Raw genomic sequence first — 22,968 nt, forward strand, 5'->3', positions numbered from 1 at the left:
ACTTTGATAGTTGATATTTATGTAAGAATCTGTTTTTTTCCATTTTATTTGAGTACAGGTCCCTAAAGTACTTACTAATAATCTGATTTTCAGCAGAATCCATTGTAATTTAACTTTTGTATTTTTTCTGTACTTTTAAAAGAATAAAATTGTTTAAAAAACAAAAACAAAAACAAAAAGACTGCTAGATAATATATGTAAATTGCTTCAGATAATTTTATATATTTGTAAGGGACAACAGATAATTCATGCAGCCTCAAAATCATTTTAAATCAAGTCACACTTCCTAGTCAGACTCAAAAGGAACTCCACTTTCATTATCACAACTGTTGAAGTTTGTTGTTTTATATAAGAATTACTGGAGATATAGGCAGCAAGAAATAACAGAAAAAGGAATAGTAAGAGTGGGCTTCAGATTAACAAATACTAGTATTTGTTACGTTTCTAGTATTCACCTCTGTTTATTGAGTCAGGTCAATAAAATTCAAAGTGGCCCACCATGCTTCCCACCTTTCTTGCACTTTTGTCAGAATGTGAAGTGTTCACAAGGAGCCTCAGAGCCACATCTACCATCACATCCGGGGCTCTTCACCTGCCAGACAAATGCTAGCAGTGCAGGTGAAAAAATGGAGGACATTTGCAGCACAACTCCTTGGAAGGGAAATAGAGAACAGACTAATTTCTCAGATATAGAATCTGAGAGTTGGGAGAGGCCTTGAATAACAGAATCACTAGGGCAGACAGCAGGACATGGAAAGTCCTACAGGAGAGCAGGATGCAGTGTACGTTCATCCTCTGAGCACATGGGATGGGCAGAGTGAGTCAGCTGTGCTACAAGTACCCACAAGGCCCATGGTGCAGGGGCCCAGGGTGGTGGTAACTGTGCCAACTGCCTGTGGCTCCTGCTATCACAGCACTGAGGGAGCCCTGAGCTCTCTCTCGTACCTTGATGGTATCTTAGCATCACCTTCACATCCAAGTAAAGCTCAGCAACATCACACAGTCTGAACCTCCTAGGAAAGCACCTCAGGAGCTTCCAGCTTAACAGCCCAAGTCCTAGAAGAAGCAGAGGCACAGCCTCCTCTATGATCCTCTCCATTCAGCTCTGCCCAGCTGGAGTCTCCCTTCCCCTACCCACACGAGACTAACCTGCTCAAGGTGTCTTCCACATCCTGTAAGGAGCAAAAGACCAACACGTTAGCATCAGGACTCCATGGGCTGTGGAAGGCAAACACTGCCTATGAACACAGCTCCCCAACAGGGAAAGAGGGGCCCAGCCTGAGTCAGTGCAGCAGTCGGGAGCAAGGATTCCGTCCAGCCTCCTCCCGTGCATCAAGGGGCTGTGATCACCCTTAGGAGCCCTGTGAAGGAAGAACAGTGGCCAAAGTGGCATCTGCCTGTGGCTGCTTCACCATGGGCTGGACATTTGCTCAGCATCCCTTTGGCAGGACTGGACCTCAGGGACCTGATGTCCTGTAGAGTGAGGCTGTGTTAGAGATCACTTACCACCAAGGAAATTAACAGGGAATGGACATGCAGCTCCTGAGACTGGACCACCATTCTGGTGGCCTCCGTTATCACAGGGTGGCTGAGGAGGTGTGCCACTAACTAGTCAAAATTAACAGCTGCTGTTTTTATCCTCATGAGTTGCATCCTTAGTCCTAGAGTAGGGCTGGCCAAATAGCTCAGCAGATTAGAGTGCCTGCTCAGCGGATTAAAGCAGCCAGGGTTTGATCCCTGGCATGTCATGCCCTTGGGGCACCCTGAGAGGGCAATTTAGACTGGGCATGGTAGCACACACCTGTAATTCCAACTCTTGGGAAACTGAACACAGGCAGATCACTACAAGTCCGATCTACATAGTGAGACCCTGTAAATCCTGTAGACCCTTACTAAAATACAACCCCCCCCCCCAAAAAAAACCCCTAGAATCGCTGTAGTTGCAAGCGATTGCTACTCCTTTGGCTGTGCCCCTGTCCCTGGCATACCTGGATGAATATTTTACCAGACTGGCACTCACCCAGAGTCAGGACCTGCAACTGATTCATCGGGGAGGTAATGACCAAAGCTCTTGCATGGGTCTATTTGGCCACTCTGTGTTCATCTGCCCAGCCAATCCATTTTTCTTTTGTGCTGTGGTTTCAGCTCAGGACTTTGCTCATACTAGGAATGTGTTCTACTACTTTCCAACATCCTGGGAACATTTTAATCTTTAAATTCAGACTCCTGAACTCAGCCTCCTATTTGTGCTGCTCCAGTCCTTGCCTCCCAAATAATTGAGATTGGAGCCTCATTTTGTGGAGAAGTGTGTTTTTCTAATTCATACAAGGGACCCGATAGACCAGAGGGGCCACCCTGATGGTGCTCAGGGATAGACTTGGGGAGGTACTACCTAAATCCCAAAACAGATGCCCATGTGGGAAGGAAGCAGGCTGCGCCATTCTCCTGCTGCCTCCTCCCCACACTCCTCAGAGTCCTCCTGTCCTTCCCCAAGGCCCCGGCCTCACCTGCATCAGTTTCTAGGCTGAACTCTGACACTTTGCCTCCACCTCTAAGATGTGACACTTAGGGCCTTCTAAATAGCTCAGCAGATTAAGCACCTGCAAGCAGGTTCAGGGGCCAGAGGTTTGATCCCCAGGCCTATTGTGCTGGCCCTGCCTCTAGGGTGTGCTGAGACTGGGTGTGGTGGTACGCATCTGTAATCACAGCTTTTGGGAGGCTGTAAGCAGGTGGATCAATAAAGTCTGATCTAGTAGTGAGACCCTGAACACCCTATAGACCCTTCATATATATATATATATATATATATATATATATATATATATATATGACACAAGCTGATTGCTCTTCTGCAGGTCAGCCTCATTTTCCTTGTCTCCTCAGCATCTGCTCTTCTTCCTTCTCCAATCTCCATAGATACATCTCCTCATCCTCACGTAGAAAAGTGCTAGGATTCTCAAAGCCCAACTTCACCTTTCGTTTCCAAATAGCTATCTCATTCTAGAATGAGGTAAGTAAGTTCATAAGTGAAAACAAATGGGGAGTCCCTGCTGACTGAATGGATGAAGGAGTTGTGAGCTGTAGATAGAATGGAGTCTTTCTGACCTAAAAAGAAAAGAAACCTTTCCCATCCTTCAGGGATAAACCCTGAGAACTTTCTGCTGAGGCAAATGAGCCTGAAACAAGGGGACAAATAGTGTAGATCTCACGTCTATGAAGCGCCTAAATAGTTTCATTTGTAGGGTCAGAAAATAGTAGCTACCAGGTGATTAGGAGAGGAGAATGACAGTTCAGGTGTAATGGGCACAGATTTACATTTTGAAAAAAAAAATTGTGGAGATGAGTAGTGTGATGAGTCTGCAAAGGGAAAGCAATTTAGTCCCTGAACTGCACACTTAAAATACTAAAGTGACCAAGCATGTATCATGCCTATTTTGTCACACAGAGCAAATAAAGCATGTTCTGTTGCTGTGCTGTAACATTCACATAAGACACTCAAGCTGGAGTCATGTCCTGAGTTTCCTGCTGGCACTCAGCCCCTGGAGAGATTGACTCGAACTCCTTTCCTCTCTCCTAGCACCCAGGCTGGCAGGAGCCACGCTGATTCTAGACAGTGTGAGACCACAGGGAGGCACGGATGTGTCACTGCTGACTCAGAAGTGTGAACACACCTGTTGGGGTCCTCCACCTCTAAGATGTGACACATAGGGCCTTCCAAATAGCTCAGCAGATTAAGCACCTGCAAGCAGGTTCAGGGGCCAGAAGTTTGATCCCCAGGCCTGTTGTGCTGGCCCTGTGTTGGGGTCACTTTATTCATCCTATGTATAAGATGACAGAAATAAATAATGCATCTTATGAGACTTAACTTTTATTTCAGTAGCTGGAGAACTGCAATATTCAGGAATTCACGGTAAAATCTGTAGCACTTCAATGACTCTGATGTTGTAATGGGATCCAACCAAGTTAGAAAGAACTGGCAGCTTTGCCTGAGACTGGTGCCTGTGAGACTTTTGTATGGAAAGGCTTCCCCAAGTGTTAGTTACGCTCAGTGTCACCCCTGTGCAGGGTTCCAGCAATGGCTAATCCCAGACTGTTCCCTCGAAACTCTGATTCATCATTCACACACAGCAGAGGCAGCAGGCACAAAGGACCCCAGAAGAGGCCAACAGCCTGCGGACCTGGGCTGCCAGTTAAAGCATTCTTGAAATGCTTCCGTACAGCAATGCGTCTCCCATACTGTGGAGAGCAGAAGCCCTCAGCCTCCTGGTGCAGGGCACACACTGTCCTAGCAGCTGCTGTGCTCCTGAGCCTCACAGTGCCTCCCCCATGGGCTGCCCTGGGAAAGCTGTTCCTCAGTGCTTTAAGGGGCAGTTTCTACACCTGTAGGGCTGAAATCCAGATCTTACCCTTGGTGAATGTAATAAGGGGATTAGTTCAATGTCTATGCACCAGGTGACAGGCCAAATCCAACAAAGCTGTTTTCAGGCAAATAGACACCACAATGCTACTTCTCCTGAATAAGTTATCAGGAATCCTAGTTAATATGAGTTAGAAGGTTAAAAGTTTAATGGTGGAATCTCATGGACATAAAAAAGTACAAAAACAACTTTTTAAGTTCATGTTTGTGCTTTATTCTAGTTACTCTGTGTGCCTATGCTTTAGATTGGAAAATAGACTCATAATCTCAGATTCTTACCTGAGTAAGAATGGGTATTTTCTGATTCACACATTCTTTGTAGAGATCACTCCACTTTGCCAAATTATTCTGGAGTTTCTGCTGAGGAAAATTTACATGTAGAAAATCTATTGGATTTGATTAATCATTAGACACCTAAGAGTAAGCACAGCACTCCAGGAAGTGTTCATATACAATGGTTCTTCCCCTTCTTGAGTGCTTACACTTTGTTGGAGAACAATGGGAACTCTATCTACGGTGACTGTGATCTGCTTAGTACCTGGAACAGTGATTGGATTTTTATCCTGGTTTGTGCAGTGTAAAGCAAGTTATGGGAGGACTGCAAGTTGGTCAGAAGGTGTACAGCTAGAAGCAGGGCACCTAACAGGCCAGGACTAAAACCATGTCCAATCATGTCTACCATTTCCACCCACAAAGTGTCAACATGGAAAAGTTAGACACCAATATGGTCACCTTAGAAATAAGATCTTAGAGAATAATGTACTGAAGGAATCATAATCAAATCAGGCCCGTTTGGTACACATGGAACATGGCAGAACAGAAGGAGGATGCCAGCTGCAGGTTTAGACAGTACATTTGGGATACTTCTGATACATGCTGGAATGGAACGTGCTGTGGACCTGGACTGTCAGCTAAAGGATTCCAAAGTCATAAAAAAAGAACAAAATCATAAACACAAGTTAAAAATATTTTAGCACTTATGTTAATGTTTTAGACAGGTTTTGAGAAATAGTTCACATTTTTTTTAAATTCAGTTTGAAGCTGACACCAAATGCTCATCATCTTCAGAAATAAAACTGCTGCCTCCTATGTTCTCTACATCCAGCAGGAGCATTTATGGATTCCTCACACTCTCAGGAAAGTACTCCCTCTGCCTGATTCAGCAAGACTGTGTTTTTGTCAATATGCCATTTGCCATTCTAAGCTCTACCTAAAGTAATTTACTTATATCCGTTAGGAAAGGAGAAATTTCTCCTTTGACCACTTGTACATGAGGAAACCAAGGCATGATGATGTTAAATAACTTAGCCAGGGTCAGAAAGCAAGATTTCAACCTCATGGGCCTGCCTGGGAGGCTGACAGCTATGACCCTGTGCTGCTCCTGTCCCTGTTGCTGGTGGGAGAGAAATTCAAATGGGACCATCCCTGTTACACTTACAGCTCCATGGAGTCTAAGGGAGGGCTACATGACTGAACAACAGTCAAGGCTGATGTGCCCTTAGGAATGTCACAGAACCTCCACAGGAGCCCAGCTTTGTCATGGAGGATGAACCAGGAGCCTAGGATGCTCACATGGTTCTGATGTGTAGCAGGGCCAAGTACTGGGCAGCAGGATTCAGTTGTCCCCTTACTTCACCTCTACCTAGGTCTGAGCTGTCCAAGTCCTCAGGGGACACATCAGAGCTACTGAGAAGCCGAATCCCACTCCCTACAACTGTTATTTCCACATCTGTGACTATTCTTCTGGAATTTCGTTTGCCTCTCACTCCCTTTCTGATGATCTACATTTTACTCCTTGAGATTCCCCATTTTTTTTTTCCAGTGACATGATGATGATTTCTATGTCAGTAACCTTCAATTCCCAAATGAAAATTTCTAGAGGCACAGAACTCTGCACTCTAGGATCTACCCTCAGAGCTGACTCTCAGTTCTTGGGCCCTGGATCTTTGGCTGTTCCATGCCTGTCTTGTTTTCTGCATGTGTCCCGGCTCTCATGGCTCTGCGTTGCCATGTGTCAGCCCCACTTACCTGGAAATAATATGCTGATTAAGATTTCTGTCCTTCAGCCTTCACCGCTGGGATGGCCCACTCCCTCCGCTCCTGCCTCTATCATCACCCAAGCCCTGGACTCCAAGCAGTAACCTTGTGGCTGTGTCTCTGCTGGACACTAGGATCCTCACAGGTGATGTGGCCTCTTCCACTTCTTATGCTGCTCCTTCTGCAGAGTCTTGCACACTGTGGTGTCTCAGATTATATACAGAGAACTAGACACGATGCTGGTGTTTGCTTGAACATGATCCAGAGCAGGAAAAAGTCCATGGTGACACTCAAGATGGGGACAGAATGGGATAAATTAACTAACAGTGATAGTTTGAAGTGCACTCAACAAAGATCCCACACAAGTCATCTTTCAGAAGAACACCATGCCATTAAACCTTGTTTCATGGTCCTAATCTTAATTTCAGAATCAAAACTCCCAGAACTGGGGAACAGCACAGGACAGGTCCCTGCTCAGGGCTTGACCACACTCACCTTGCAGGCCAAGTACACATCCGCCACCAGCACTGTGCTGTGCCCTTGGTGCTGCAGTGCCTGCTCACAGCGCCAGCAGATAAGCTTGCTGTCGTCTTCACAGTAGAGCTGGAGTAGCTCCCTGGGGGCTTCACATTCTATATTTTGCTCCAACTCCTCCATCTCTTTTTACTCTTCAAGAATTCTCTAAGAGGCTCACTGTGTGTCCAGCTCCTTGCATGAAATGGACTTATGCCCTTACATTGTGAACACAGGAACTTCTGTGGCAATGGTTCCTTCAAACAGAATAAGCACATACACAAGAGGTAGTACCTGTGGCGACAGTCAAGGCTCACGGGATGAGCCAACAAGTTTGAGCACAGCATGCAGGTGGTGATCCCCTGAATCTTCTTCAGGAGAGTGGCTGAAGCCATGGCTCTTCTAGAGAGGTCCAACATGGTCCTTGAGGTGAGGACAAATGAGACAGAATTTTCACAGTGTTGGAAACAGCTGACCTGAGCCCGTGTCACAGAAGCTGGATGCCACTGCCCTCAGTCTGTGCTGCAGCCTTATCTCTATAAACAGAACGGCTTTTTAATTTAGAAAATGCAGAAGTCACTAGCTGTGTTCTCAATATGAAAGAAATGATACTGTGTGGACATTTAAATTCAACATATCTATTCACTAAAATAGAAAATCCAATTTTTTTTAGAATCTAGTCAAAATCTTGCTAGACATATATCAGATGTCCAATATCCCCTTGTGCCAGGTGGTGATAGGCTGCTCCAATCAAGAACATTCCATCTGGGTGTGACATTGCATGTTGAAGCATGAACAAATCAGTGAGGCAGTGGGAAACTCCTTCCTATTCTAAAGAACAATTAGCACTGGCATTATCACTTTTTATTTTGTGGGTCTTAGGGTGGTGTGTGGAGGATTCTGTTTAGTCAATCTGTACTCCACCATAATCCTAACTGTGAGAGCTGGGAACAGCTTCTCTGGCACTTCCTGAGGAAGACACCAGGGCCCTGCTGTCATTAAACGCTCTCTGCACTCCCACCAACTCTCACAGATGCCACTCCATGCTCCACCCTCTGCCCACAGGACTGGAACCTGCAGCTTTTAAGAATACATTCAACTATCTGATGTGAATTCCTTCCAAGGCTGCCACTTCTGGGAACTGAGGCAGTTACCTCAGAGGGAGAAAAGGAAACTACTAAGGGAGTCAGGGCCACAGACTCATGGGTAAGTAGAAGAGGAGGCTGTGAGCTCCCTTTGTCTTGAAAGACTCAGCATGGGCAAGAACCAGTCTCTTCACTATTAGGAAGAGGACAATGACAAGAGATGTATCAACTATTTTAACTGTCCTAATAACCTCTTTAGAAACTCGGCTTCATGGTTATCTTTGTCTTTTTTGAACAGGAAAGAACCACTGGGATGGGGGAAAGGAGAAAAGAAGGCAGGGTAATATATATAAACATATACTAAGTATATAATTCTTTATGCCTATTTTTAAAATATATTCTAATTTTTAAATGTTTTTTTACCATATTCTGTAGGGACTTAAAGTTCAACATATCAATACTTGAGGAAAAATACCAGTTCCATATTATGCCTAAGATGTTTGATATGCAGACAGATAGTGAGGTTAAGCTTAACAGCCTAAATTGTATGATAATAACAATAATCTTGTCTTCTGGATGGTTAACGACCTAAGTTTCAGACCAAAATTAGAGAAAAAGGAGGATTGCAAGGAAAGCCAACATTTTGGCCCTCGCCTTCTAAGGTCAATTAAGACTCAAGACATATGAGAACTTGTACTGTAACATCATATAAATCAGTAGTGTCCCAAATTTTCTGATCAAGGAGATTATGGGGCCAAAGAGGAAAGTGATCGATGATGTAGAGTATGCCTAAGGAGAGTCACATGGAGAGAAAACATTCTCTCAGGCTTTCACAAAGAGCACATTGGCCAAGCAATGGCCATGACTCATCCACATGGCTGACACTGACAAAGGTTCTACAATTGAGGTACAGGATCTCAGGATAAATCCTGAGCGAATTTCACTGACCTTATCAGACCCAAAAGCTACAACTCTTGTTGCATACATAGGTCCTGCTTTACCTTGGTCTTAACCATCCAGCAGAAAAGTATAAAAATGATATATAAGAAGTAAAGCCGGGGCCAGGGAGATGGCTCAGGGGCCGGGGAGATGGCTCAGTAGGATAAGCGCTTGACTGGCAAATGCAAGGATCTGTGTTCAATCCCCAGTTCCGCAAAAAAAAAAAAAAAAAAAAAAGTAAAGCCATGCTGTTATGTTGAGCTATAGGGGACTCAGGTCAACAATTTCTGACATGGCCAGTCAAGCCGAAGACCCAATACTATTATGGGCTACTGGACTCTTTTAGAATATTTTGCTCAGTTTACATACCTATAATATTCAAATAACGGAACTTAACAAAAAAAAAAAGGGTATACAGATGAATGTCCATTTTGTATCTGTGTATTCAAAGGGGTTAGGATAGATATGTAGTTACATTCTCTTAATGAATAGAGTGATTTGTTCTAATGGTGTTTGTAAATAGGATATCATGTCCGCATCTTGTACAGCAATTAATCACTAGGAAGAATGTATGCAATGTATTAATTATTGAAACTGTCCTACCAACTTGATTTGAAACTGTCTCATTGCTATTTGTTTATCAATAAAATTATGGGGGGAAAATAAACATATGCTAAGAGTATTGCACTACTAATTTCTATTGTTTTATTGAAAGAAATAGTTAATGCTTAATTGTTTGATCAGTCTTCAATTCTTGTATCTGGTTAGCTAAGCAATAGTATCTCAGGTAACAATATGTAATATAGCAACCATTATTAAAACAACCATTATTAATAGTTTTGAAATATTATATTGTTTTATTTTTCCTATGTTGTTTTGTTTTTGTCTTTGTTGCTATTGTTTTGTATTTATTTATTTCATTTTAAAATAAAAAAGCACATTTTAGCTGTGAGCTGGCCATAGAGGACTTCTGCCTTCTGCTGTGCTTCACGCTCGATGTCTCCCTAGATGCCTGATCTCTGGGATGTGACTCCTGTCCTCTAGTCTCTCAGCCTCCAGCTGAGAGCTGTAGACTCTGAGGAGCTTCTGAAGCTAACCTACCACAAGAAAATACAAAGGGGAACCACAGACCCTGAGCCAGGTTGTTCAGGGCAGCCCTCCTGTCCTGATGGCTCTTCATGCCAAAAGAGGCTTTCCAAAGTCAACCTGTTGAAGCCTCATTTTGCTTTTTATTTTCTTTTTAAGGAATAGTAGGATCAGAAGAGATTGGGATCTGGAATCTGGAGGTCTCTGAGTTCATTTTTCACACTTCTGCAGTATCTGGTTCACTTAAGGTTTTTACATCTAGAGATCAGATTGCAGTTGAAAACAGCCTACATGATTCCACAGGAAATCAACCCAGTTGTCCATCTTGAGGAAAGTGAGTGTCCATACAGTATCCTAATGAGACAAATGTCACATGGCAAATAGCGACCAGCCTATCACCTTTCTCATGCTCCAGGATAAGAAGTTATCTAGGATCATCGTTTTGCACCAGAACCATCAGAGGCTGGTGCCCCCAGATAGCTGGGCCTTCCAGAATGTTCTTCTCTTCCATACTGGTACTAAGTGTATGACCAAATCCTGGGTATGTACCAGGGCTTTTTCAAGATGATAGTTTTATACTGCAGTACATTATGGATACCAGTGGTAGGTTAAGCACTGAATTCTTCCAGAATAAAAGTGAGGAATCTTCACTTGAGCTCTTGTTTGAGCTTTGAGCTAATTTATCAAAATAATTAATAAATTAGTGGTAGAAACACATTCAGCAAGATAGTGACATTGAAGTGTAAGCTCTTGTTTGAGCTTTGAGCTAATTTATCAAAATAATTAATAAATTAATGGTAGAAACACATTCAGCAAGATAGTGACATTGAAGTGTAAGCAGTTTCTCTGAGGTACTGAGGCACTTGGGTCTGTGGCAGGGTCTATTTGAAGTAGCACAAGGTCTTGCCACACCATTGGCAAAGCAAGAGGACAAGCACTGCAAGGTGGCAGAGTATATCCAGTGATGCTCAGGAACACATGGAGAGACTTTATTGCCATCCAGAAAATGATAGGAGGAGAATGATGTATGGAAGAGAACAGTTTGGAGCAGATTTGAATGCCATGAATTGCATACAGCAATCAAATGGGATCAGTTGGGAAGCCTTATCCACACCGCCCTGCAATAATGTCAGCTCTGCTTACCATACAGTTTGGTCATCCTCTTGTGGAGGACACATTGGATGGAGCATGTCCTGAGTCAATCCCTTAGCTGACTGAGGAAACCAGCTCTTGCTGTCTGAAAGAGCACCACTTCAGGATGTGGAACACATGCTGCATCATTCACAGGTCATTCTTCAGGAGAGAAATAAAAAATTTCTGATACCCCGGTGAATTCAAGGCCAACCTGGGCTACATAGTGAACTCAAGGCCAGCCTGAGCTGCACAGTGAGACCCTGTCTCAAAAATGAATGAATGGGTAAGTAAATAAATAAAATTATGAAGCCAGAGAGAGAGAGAGAGAGAGAGAGAGAGAGAGAGAGAGAGAGAGAGAGAGAACAGATGAGTAACGGTCCAGTGAAATGTACCATGGTATAATAGAGGCCTATCTGAGGGATGAGGATGAGGGCAGGTGCATGAGAGTTGGCTCATTCCACCCTGTAAAGATTCAGGGATGGTTCAGACTGGGAGAAGATTAAAATGGAAGCATGAGAAGTACTGAATTTCTGGGGATAAACACTGAGAGGAGATCTAGTAATATAAAAATCAAGGTGACCATGAGAACAAACTTTTGGGGCCAGGGAGATAGCTCAGGAGAATAAGTGCCTGCCTGGCAAACACAGCATCCTGAGTTCAATCCCCAGTACCGGAAAAAAAAAATAGCTACATTGGGGGTGGGGATGTGCCACCACAAAGAACAAACTTTCCAGGTGATAAATCAGAAGAGAGTAAGTACCACAAAGCAGGAGGAAGATAGGAATGAAGAATAAATATAAATATGGGGAGAGATTGTACTTTTTTTTTTAACAGGGTCTCACTGCACAGCTCAGGCTTGTAGTGATCCTCCCAGCTCTGGGATCACAGGCCTATGCCACCACGCCTGAACTTGCGCATGCGGGGGAAGTGGCAGACAGCATGTGGTACCAGGAATCGAATCCCGGTCCCTGCACTGGTCTAAACAGGCACTTAGTCCACCAAGCTACCTCACTGGCCCTATCATAAGACTATGACATGCAGCTTTTAAATCTCCCTGACATGGTTGAATAATTGACTAAAGCCTGTTTTAATAGTGAGTTGAAGTTTCGTGTGGATAATCTCCTTGAATAGTCTCAGAAACAGCTAGCAATAATACACTTAAAGGAAGCTGTGTCCCAAGTCTCCACCAAAACATTTACTTATTAAAGTTCTCCACCCAAATAAATGCTGTGGGGATTTAAGGTTAATTTTTGAAAGGAAAACTCACTGGAGACTGTAACAATCTTCAGTGCAGACCATAGCAAGGGTCACCACACTTGGACAAAGGTCAGTAGAGATTCTCCAGGGAAACTGAAAGCAGAGAGAATGAAGGGAATGGAAAGGAGCTTGTGAAATACAATCAACACATATTAGTATATGCCCAAGGAAAAGGGGAACAGAGGAGGAGGAGAAGGAGAATATTTGAAGAAATAATGGCCTAAAGCTTCCCAAATTCAAAGTTCAATGAATTTCATGTAAGATTAAACTAGTAGAGACTTCTGTCTGCACACACCAGCAGCAGTGATTAAAAGACAAATACTCTCCAGTCATGGTGGTGTACACCTGAATCCCAGCATTTGGGAGGCTGAGGCAGGAGGACCCCAGTGAGTTAAAGGCCAACCTGAGCTACATAGTGAACTCAAGACCAGCCTGAGCTGCACAGTGAGACCTTGTCTCAAAAATGAATGAATGGATAGGTAAATAAATAAAATCATGAAGCGGGGCGGGGGGGGAGAAAGGGAGGGAGGGAGAGAGAGAAAGAGAGAGAGAGAGAAAGAGAGAGAGAGAGAGAGAGAGAGAGAGAGAGAGAGAGAGAACTCAGATGATTAACAGATGACTTCTCATCAGAAATCACAGAGGACAAGGGGCCACATATGACATGTTGAAATTTGTCAAAAGAAAGTTAAGAATTCTAAATCCAGAAAAACTCTTTCTGACTTGAAGAAATTAATGTGCTCATGAATAAATGGAGTCTACCACAAAAAGTCTTGCTCTATAGGAAATACTATAAAAATGGTCCAGGAAGATGTGAAAGGAGACAACAAAGAAGCTTGTATCCACAGGAAGAAATTAAGGTACCAGAAAAGTGTGCTATTTAAACAAATATAAAAGATAGCAACAATTTATATTTTAAAATTTATGTTTTTTTCCTGCTATATCTCTTGCAATTTACTACTAAAGTAATAAATGTGCGTACTTAGGCATGTGATACATAAAAATACTCTTTGTATGACAATAATAGGATAAAGGAGGAGATGTTTAATGGAACCATAGTGCAGTAAAATTTTTAGATACTACTGAATTAGCTTTAATTCAAAGAATTTATGTAGAATATTATTTGTAATCTTTAAGGAAGCTCATAGGAAAATAGCTCAAGAGTTTGCTAAAAAAAATGAGAAATACTGAGAATTGTACCAAGAAAAAAATTAACACAAAATAAAGTAGGAGTGGAGAAAAGTAATACTAGAATGAGAATATCTCAAAATGGGGGATGTACAGCTTGCTTTATGAGCAACAGAGAATATATAGATGTATTAAAAACAAGGGATTCGAAGAATATTTTTTTAAAATTTGAAGTAATTGAATAATTATATACACAAGACACATGAGAATAAGAAACACAAATAGGATTTATTCAAAAATGAAAGAGGCATCACACAAATACACACAATGGAAAAGTGGACTAGCTATATGATGATTAGGTAAAATAAATTTTACAGTTAACTCTGTTCTAAAAGACTAAGAAAAACTTTGTATGATAACTGCATCAAATCATCAAGATAATACTGTGAACATATATGCATTTAACAATACACCTCTACATGTGTGAAATTAAACTGACAGAATCAAACTTTAAAAAACTAGAATACTTAACAATAGTACCCAGAAGCCTTCACAACCTAGTTTAAGTGTTGCATCAAAAAAGTGACACAGGAGCCAGGGAGATAGCTCAGTAGAATAAGCACTTGCCTGGCAAGCACAAGGGCCTGAGTTCAATCCCTGGTTCACCAAAAAGAAAAAAAAAGTGACATAAGACAAACAATAAAGGAGGAGATTCATTAACACCAAAAAATCAAATCAAATTTTAAAAAGCTAGGTGTCTACCAAACACTAAGAACAGAATACAAATTTTCCTCTCACATACATATAGAATATTTTCCAGAATAGATTTGTTTGTGAGGCTGTGAAACAAGCCTCAATAGCTCTTGTACAATTGTTAATTTTCATTAGTACATGTTTGCAATGCATAATTATGTTCCCCAAGGGAGGTTGGCCAATGCACACACCACGCCTCAATCCCATTTTTACCCCATTCCTCTCCCCTCTCCTTCCATCTCTTTCTCCCCTTCCCATACAGAAAAGATGTTTCCCTTCTTCATATCATCCATCTTTTATTTAGTTATTTACTTATATTTAGGGTTTCTCATAGTTAAGTTTGTATATCTGATTTATTTCACTTAAAAATATTTTTTCAGGGTACATCCATATTCCTAGAAATGACGCAAGTCTATCATTCTCTATAGCAGAGTAATGCTCCATCGTGTGCATATATACCTTTTGTACCATATTGTCTTTAGGCATTCATCTGTGGATGGATATATAGGCCAGTTCCAAGATTTAGCTATTATGAACTGTGCTGCTATAAACACAGATATGCATAGATCACTGTAATAAGATGACTTTACCTCTTTTGGCAAGATCTCTACAAGTGGAATTTCTGGGTTAAGTGGAATTTCTTCTGTGCAGCAAGGGAAACAACCAACAGAGGGAAGAGACAACTTAGAAGAGACAACAGAGTGAAGAGACAACAGAGTGAAGAGACAACTTATAGAATGGAAAAAATATATATCTAGCAGCAATTCCTCAGAAAGAAGATCAGCATTAGGACATATAAAACAACCCTCCCACAGTTAGATACCTGCAAAATAAAGGTCCTACTAAAAATGGGCAAATTAAAAGAATAGACAGTGTTCAGAACAAGTACAAATGGCCAATAAACACGGGGAGAAATCTTCAACGCTGCTGGCCATTAGAGAAATACAAGCTGAACCACCACCGGCACTCCACGCTACTCCAGAAAGAATGCCTATCATTAAGAAGCAAAACGACAGCTAAATTCTGGCAAAGCTGCAGCAAAGAAGAACCTTCCTACATTGATGGTGAGAATGTGGCCTAACGCACACGCTTGGAAATCAATGGCTTTAAGAGAACGGATACCACCCACTGCATGTTCTTCAACCAAGTAGAGTGAAGATAGGAATCAATGACAGAGAATAGTCTCAAGTATTGCTAATTAAACAAAATACTACCAAGGCACCAATGAACCCAAAGTAAAACTCCAGAAGCAAAACTAGAAAATAATCTGACATGAGTGAAAACAAAAGCGTAACATGCAAAGTGTGATGGGTCCAAGTGATGATGGAAATTAAGAAGGAAATTCCTCTTAGCTTCCATATCAGCACAGGAAAATGGTCTCAAATGAGATTACCTTATACTACATAAACTAAAAAAGAGTAGTAAATTAAGCCCAAAGTATGTAGGAGGAAGAGAACATAGGTATATGCAGTTGTTAACAACTAATGTTTCACAGAATGGTACACGTAAGATTTTCACAGATATGATACAAACAAGAGGATAGTTAACAATATCTGATGGAAAATACCTGTTCCAGGATATGCCAAAATGTTTGATATTTCGACAGATAGGGTAAACCGAACTGCATATATTGCAGATTAATAATTAGCTTCTCTTCTGGAGGGTTAACAACCTAAGTTAGCAGATCAAAATTGGAGAAAAGGAAGGGCTGCATGGTTAGTCAACATTTTGGCCCCAGCCTTTCAAGGTCAGTGAAGGCTCGGGACATAGGAGAACCTGTACTGTAACAACATGTAACTCAGTTGTGCTCCAAATTTTCTGATCAAGAATATTATGGAGCCACAGAGAAATATGTTTGATGATCTAAAGTGAGCCTGGGGAGAGTCACATTGAGAGAAAAAACATTTTCTCAAGCTTTCACAGAGAGCAAATTGGTCAAGCAATGGCCGTGACTCATCCTCAGGTCAGACACTGACAAAAGGATGTACAAAAGGTGGTACAGGGCTACAGGATAAATCCTGAGAGTATTTGGCTGACTTTATCAGATACAAAAGTTACATTTCTTGGTATATAGGTCTTGTTATATCTTGGTCTTAACCATCCAGCAGAAAAGTATAAAAACGAGGTATATAAAGTAAAGCCATATTAATACAATGAGCTGTAAAAGGCTCAAGTCAATAACTTCTGAGGATAACCCACTAAAATTATAGACTGCTAGACAGTGTTAGATTGTTTAGTTGAATTAAAACACCTATAGTATTTAGATGCCAATAGAATATTCACCTCTGACAGGACAAAAAAAATAAAAATAAAAATTTAAATTAAAAAAGATACAAAGGAAAGATCATTTTGTATTTATATATACAAAATAGTTAGGATACATTTACAGCTACTTTCGCTTAACTCAATGAGAAGAAAGAGGTGTACTAACAGTGTTTGGACAGAATATCCTGTCTGCTTCTTGTACTATGGATAACCACTAAGAAGATAACAATGTACAATGTATTCACTATCAAAACTGTCCTATTAATCAGCTGTGAAACTGTCTCATTCATATTTATTTCTCAATAAAAAATAAATATATAAAAAAGAGGATAGTTAATACAAAGTAATAAAGTAATGAGACCTAGATCTCTATGCCAAGCAAAAAAGACCTTTAAAAAGTGAAGAGGCAATGAGACATGAACAGAAGGAATTCATAGTCATGTCTAAATGTCTTATGATGTCTTTTGTTCTGAAGATTCTTTTTCTTTTAAAATCCCACTGTGATATAAATGTGTTTGCAATTTTATCAATTAGCTCAGCCCTTAGCTGAAATATTGAGGGCTTGATCCTTAGCATCTGAGGCCACAGAGCAGGCAGCAAACATACAAAGGGAATAGCGTGACCAGGAAAGAACAGAATGGAAAGCTTTACCAGAGACTCTGATCTGAGGAGGTCAGAGAAACTGGCCCCGGCCATCTCCTTGTGGTATATGTTTTGGGGTCTCTTTTCAAGAAGTGATTTCTGGGAGAGCTTTTGCTCAGTCAATGTTCAGGCACCTTCCACCTTGAACTACATCAGTTTCCCCTCCTCCGGCCTGAGGCTTTATCCATTCAGGCCACACACAGGCACAGAAGTGCACGTAGTCACGTGGGACATGACTCAGAAAGCTCTGTAGGATGTGCCTCCCCTCTTTGCTCAGCACACATGAAAACATGACAGTGAAGTGACTTTGAAGGAGCCCAGGCACTTAATAGCAGTTAATAAAAGCAGAATTGACTTTAAAACACAACCCTAAATAGGGTCACATTAAATGTCATTCTTGAACACTGCTTAAAACATTGTACAATATCATATCATTTAGGAAACATGAAAACTTAAAATTGGGAAAATAAGCCACTCAAGAGGAAAATGTGCAAAATAAAGAAATGATAATGTTTAAAATAGAAATTAGGAATAAGACAAACACTAACTGAAGGAGATTTTTTAAAATAAAGTCCAATCTTTCAAAATTAGTCCAGTCTTTCAAAATTAGCAAGACAGCTCTTTGGTAAAAAATGACCAACCAAGATATAAATGGGTGAGGAGGGTGCTGGAACATGAAAATCTGTACTTACTACCATTCAAAAAAAAAAAAAAAAAAGTCAGTTCTGATAATAAAAATTTCCAGCTTACATAGAATAAAAGGGCCCACCCATGACAAAAACTTGCTCAAAACAGGTAAGAAGATAGCTCTTCCAGGTGAGAATGTCACAGTAGTGAAAAGAACAAAGGAGAACTTGGAGCTATAATTGAGAGTTGGGGACAGACGCAGATGGCTGGACATGTGGCGTGGAGACAGCACATTCCAATGAGGGAGAGAGAGCGGACATTTGGGAGAAAGCCAGTCACTGGATGACAGACCCCAAAGCAGACCCAGGGTACCTACGGATGGAGGAGAAAAGAAAATCCTCTCACCTATGTTTTCCTCTTAACAGTCTGTTTTATGCAAAATTAATACTTAGCCCTGAACAAGGGCAGTAGATGCCTCAGGTGCAAGGTAGATTCTCAAGTCTGCAATATAATAAAAGAAGTTGTTGGAACTAGAAGGAGGAATTTCTCGAAATAAATCTAATAAGCAGGGATCAGAAGGGAAAAATTAATGATTTTATTACATTACATAAAAACTTTCTCAGTGAATGATCTACAAAAACACAAAGATACTTGTGTGAAAAAAATTAAAATCCAATGAATAATTAATATCCGGACTTGTACATATGAAATTTAGTAAGAATATATAGGAGACAAAGAACAAGTAATGAAATATAACATCTGGCACATGATGGTTGAAAAATGTAAATACTTAACAATCATTTAAAGAGCTCTACAACTCATAATGACAGGAATGACTAGACAACAAAACACAGTCCCAAGTGGGGGCAGCACTAATGAAACTGCGAGCCAACGCAGTTGGTGGGCAGGCCCGTGGAAGATACCAAAACAGGGACCTACACATCCCAAGCCATCCGAGAGAACCTAGTTGCACTTAGTTATTATGGGATTGAGCCACCTTATAGAGACAGTGAACAGCAACCCTGGAGGAGAAGAGAGCACACCCAAGACCAGGACTTGGGGGCCATTAGCCACAGCCATGGGAGACTCAACCATGTGGAAAGGTCTGAAAAATTCCGAGCCTAGAAGGCAAGTGGGAGCCAGCAGCTGTGCAGTCTACACTGTACAGCATACAGCATGTGTGTGTGTCCTTCTGTGTAGCAGCTGATATTGCAGTGTGGGGGGGGGGGGGTTAGGCCTGTGGGCTCCACAGGGCTTCGCTCTAGGCCATGGGCTCTGCTGTGGGGATCTACAGAGCTGAAATGGAATCAGTGACAAGAGGTCACATACAAAGCAAAGGAGACAGCGATGGACAGATAGTGACTTATTTTTCTTTGACATCCACTTAAATCATGTGATCTTGCATTTCATGTGCGGATGACCATTTTTTATATTTCTATTAGTAACAGGCATTAAGAGAAAGCAAACATTCCTGAGATCCTCTGAGGGCTTTGAGTACACATTCTTCCTTGGGTGTCCCTTGTAAATCTGTAAACAACATCTAGAGCAAATGCAGTCACATGTCAGCCTTTAGAAATGAGCATGCTAAGTGTGCAGAGTACCATCACATTAATTAAGGTCTTGTCCCTGTAAGACAGGAGAGAGCCTGGTCCCCTGGCCCCAGGCCTTGGAGAGACCCAGCAGGAAAAAGTCAGGGTCACCAAGTTCACTCAGCCACTATGCATCTGAATGAAGCAAGCAGCATGTGGGGGAGGGGCCTCAATAACCACAGAGACAGACAGGGGTGGTTTAGGGCTGGATGGGGTCTGAGTAGACAGGGTTAGGGTGGCAGCAGGGTCCTTTGGCGCTTAGGTGGTTCCAGACTGTCTTCCTCTCCAGCACTGGAGTCTGAGAAAAGCCTTCGCTGTCCCCAGGGTCCTGGAGTGGGGTTCAGGTGGGGTCCTGCACTCCAGTCCTTCGTGTCATGGGATTCTCTGCAGAAACTCGAGGAATCCTCTGCTTGGGCTCCCTCCTGCTGACCTGAGGACAACCAGAAACCATCCAAAGGTCCAATGAGAAGAGCAAGACAAATAAGTTGTTAGAAGACACAAATTTGTCAATAAGTTTTTAAGAAATACACTCATATGTGACATTGTTCTTTTAGAACTTTGACCTGTTGCCTCTTGGTATGTGACAGTGGCAAGGAAAGAGTGCGTCAAATCTCTGCATTCTCTTTGGAGAGTCAGCTTACATGCAGACCAAACTCAGTGCTCTACCATATCCTCTCCCAAGTGGAGGAACCTGTAGGCAAGGAAAGTCCACGGTTCATGGGGATCCAGGGGACCTACATCTGAGCCTGCTCTATTCTGGGGACATTCGAAGTCCTGGTGACTCCTGTGTCAGGCTTGATCCAGGCCAAGGGGAGGCCCCTTGAACACATGCAGGACATGATAAGGACAGAGAGCATGGGAGAGGACACAGACTGGTGTCATTCTTGGGTCTCACTTAAGGTAGGGGAGGTCTTGAGCAAGACCAAAGTACTGACCCCTGGTGGAAGCCTAGGGGAGCCCCTTCACATCACTCCAGTACTGCAAGACCTCAGTATCCCACTGCAACCCCTCAACCAAGTCTCTTTTAAAACTCTTGGAGGAAGCTGGACTTCAGCAGATCACAGTAGCACTCTCCAGATAACACCAAGGAGCTGCATGGGTCCCTCTCACCCGGGCAGCAACAAGTCCCATATACTAGTGACGGCACTTCATTCTCATATCTGAAATTGAGTTCTTACGTTTTTAAATTAATGAGGTCCTGAGAATAGAAAACTTAACCCATGATTTCCTCAAATATTAAGCATGGTGGATAAGAAGGCCCAATTTTTCTTCCTACAACATGCCCTAGTCCAGTGGATTGAAACTCAGACCACACACATTCTAGAAACTCTGAAGTAGTGTCACCACGCAGGAAAAGTAGTCTTATAGCATACTGAATGTCAACCAGGAACATGGGATACATGTCTAGCAGAAAATAATATATAAACTTAAGGCAGAGTTCCACTGAAGAAAAGTGCCCTCCCCTCTTAATACCCATAACCCTCCAGGCCCAGGGCACAATGCTACTGTCTTATTTACAGAGAAGCACCTTCTTTGACTAACTCCACACCCTCATCAATAAGCAAAGAGGTCTGGGAGCAGGCAGATTGTATTCATTCACTCATGAATAGAGAAGGGGACCCCTCACAGGTGCCTTCTACCCAGCAGGTCTGCAGTAGCTATTTTTACTGGGTCTCAGGATGGAATACAGTTTATAAGTTATGCTCAGGGTTGTTAATAGAAGGAGTGATTTCTGGGAATCAGGTACCATCTCTTGTCCTCCCTACTGAGGACATGGTGAGATCACTCATGGGACTGGTAGCTGTGGGACTTTTTTGTTTTTGCTGGGTTTTCATTAAAAAGAACCTAAGGTGCTCTAGAGGGTCAACATGGGTGTGAACCCGAAGGAACCAGTCTAGAGCTGGCCACACCCCACCCTGCACAGCTGAGATGTGCTCTATCTGGGTGCTTGGCAGCACAAGCATGTGATTACCAGCATGCAGGTCGAAACGTTCATAAATAAGCACCATCTGACCAGCAGCCTTTCAAGGACCAAGGACCATCAGGGTCCACGTGTGGACACTAGGCTCTAATGACTGCTGGCAAGGTGTATAGGGGATGTAGCCAGGCAGCAGTAGGATTTCAGGAAAGGCCTGCTTCTTAAAAACCCCTTTCAGGTTGGGGAGATAGCTCAGTAGGATAAGCACTTGCCTGACAAGTGGAAGATTCTGAGTTCAATCTGATGCATAATGCACCTAAGGAGAGTCACCTAGAGAGAAAAAATTCTCTCAGGATTTCACAGAGAGCAAATTGGCCAAGCAATGGCTGTGACTCATCCAGATGGTTGACACTAACAAAGGATCCACAAGGTGCTGTACATGGTTCCAGGGTAAATCCTGAGGGGATTTGATAGACCTTATCAGATAGCAAAAGTTACATTTTTAGTTATATAGGTCTTGCTTTAACTTGTTCTTAACCATCCAGCAGAAAAGTATAAGCACAAGGTATAAAAGGTAAAACCATATTAACATGTTGAGCTGTAAAAGCTCAAGTCAACAACTTTTGACAATAGCCAGTTGTGCTAGTAACTCACTACTAGTATGGACTACTGAACTATATTGGATTATTTTGCTGCATGCAAGTACCTACAATATTTGGACTGGCATGAAGTATGAAAAGGTCCTTTAAAGACTTCTCCAAATATAGTTTCTCTAACAGCAATGGAACACCCATCTCTGACAAAGCGAAACAAAAAGGGGGCTATAAACAAAGAACTGTTTTGTAGTGAAAAATCATATACATATATATAATATACATGTACCTACATATAAGTATATACAAAATAATTAGGATATACAGCTACTTTCTCTTAATTCAATGAAAAGAAAGGCTTGTACTAATATGGTTTAGAGAAGATATCATGTCTGCATCTTGTCCTCTGAATAACTATGATGAAGACAATAATATGCAATGTATAAATTATTGTAACTGTCCTACTACCCTGTTCTGAAACTGTTTCATTGCTATTTCATCTTTTTTTCTCATTAAATGAATAAACAAATTTTAACAAAACCCATATAGTGCTGCTTGCATTATACTTTTCCTTCTATTTTTCACAAGATCAAGAAATAGGGAAAAAAAAGAAAAAAAAAAAGAAATAGGGAACATAGGGATAAACATATTGCGTCTGCCTGGGTCCTGCACACAGGTGAACTTTTCATTTACTCCATGGGTGCTCGAGGGCTGGAGTTCTGTGGCCATAGAACAAATGAGTGGGCTCTGTAAAGTAGACCAACAGAAGATGCATTCAGAAGAGGAAGCAGGAGCTTTCTGACACGTGCATCATGAGTACACAGAAGGATAAGGAAGAAGTAAGTACTGCAAGGGAGTGAATAGAACATGGGACATTTAGCCTTTTAACCAAAGAGCCATACATCGTCAGCTGCCTTGCATGCAAAAATTAGGATATTGAATTTTTAAGGTGATAAGTTGTGGGAAGGCAAATAAATGTACAGGGAAT

General features: G+C 41.9%; 1 pseudogene; it reads right to left on the reverse strand.

Annotated features, from left to right (window-relative positions):
• The window catches only part of LOC101572060, a 15,261-nt pseudogene extending 7,875 nt beyond the window's left edge, over positions 1-7,386 (reverse strand).
• Between the last annotated feature and the right edge of the window lie 15,582 nt (positions 7,387-22,968).

Source organism: Octodon degus, unplaced genomic scaffold (genome assembly GCF_000260255.1).
Source record: "Octodon degus isolate 3935 unplaced genomic scaffold, OctDeg1.0 scaffold00119, whole genome shotgun sequence".
NCBI lineage: Eukaryota > Metazoa > Chordata > Mammalia > Rodentia > Octodontidae > Octodon > Octodon degus.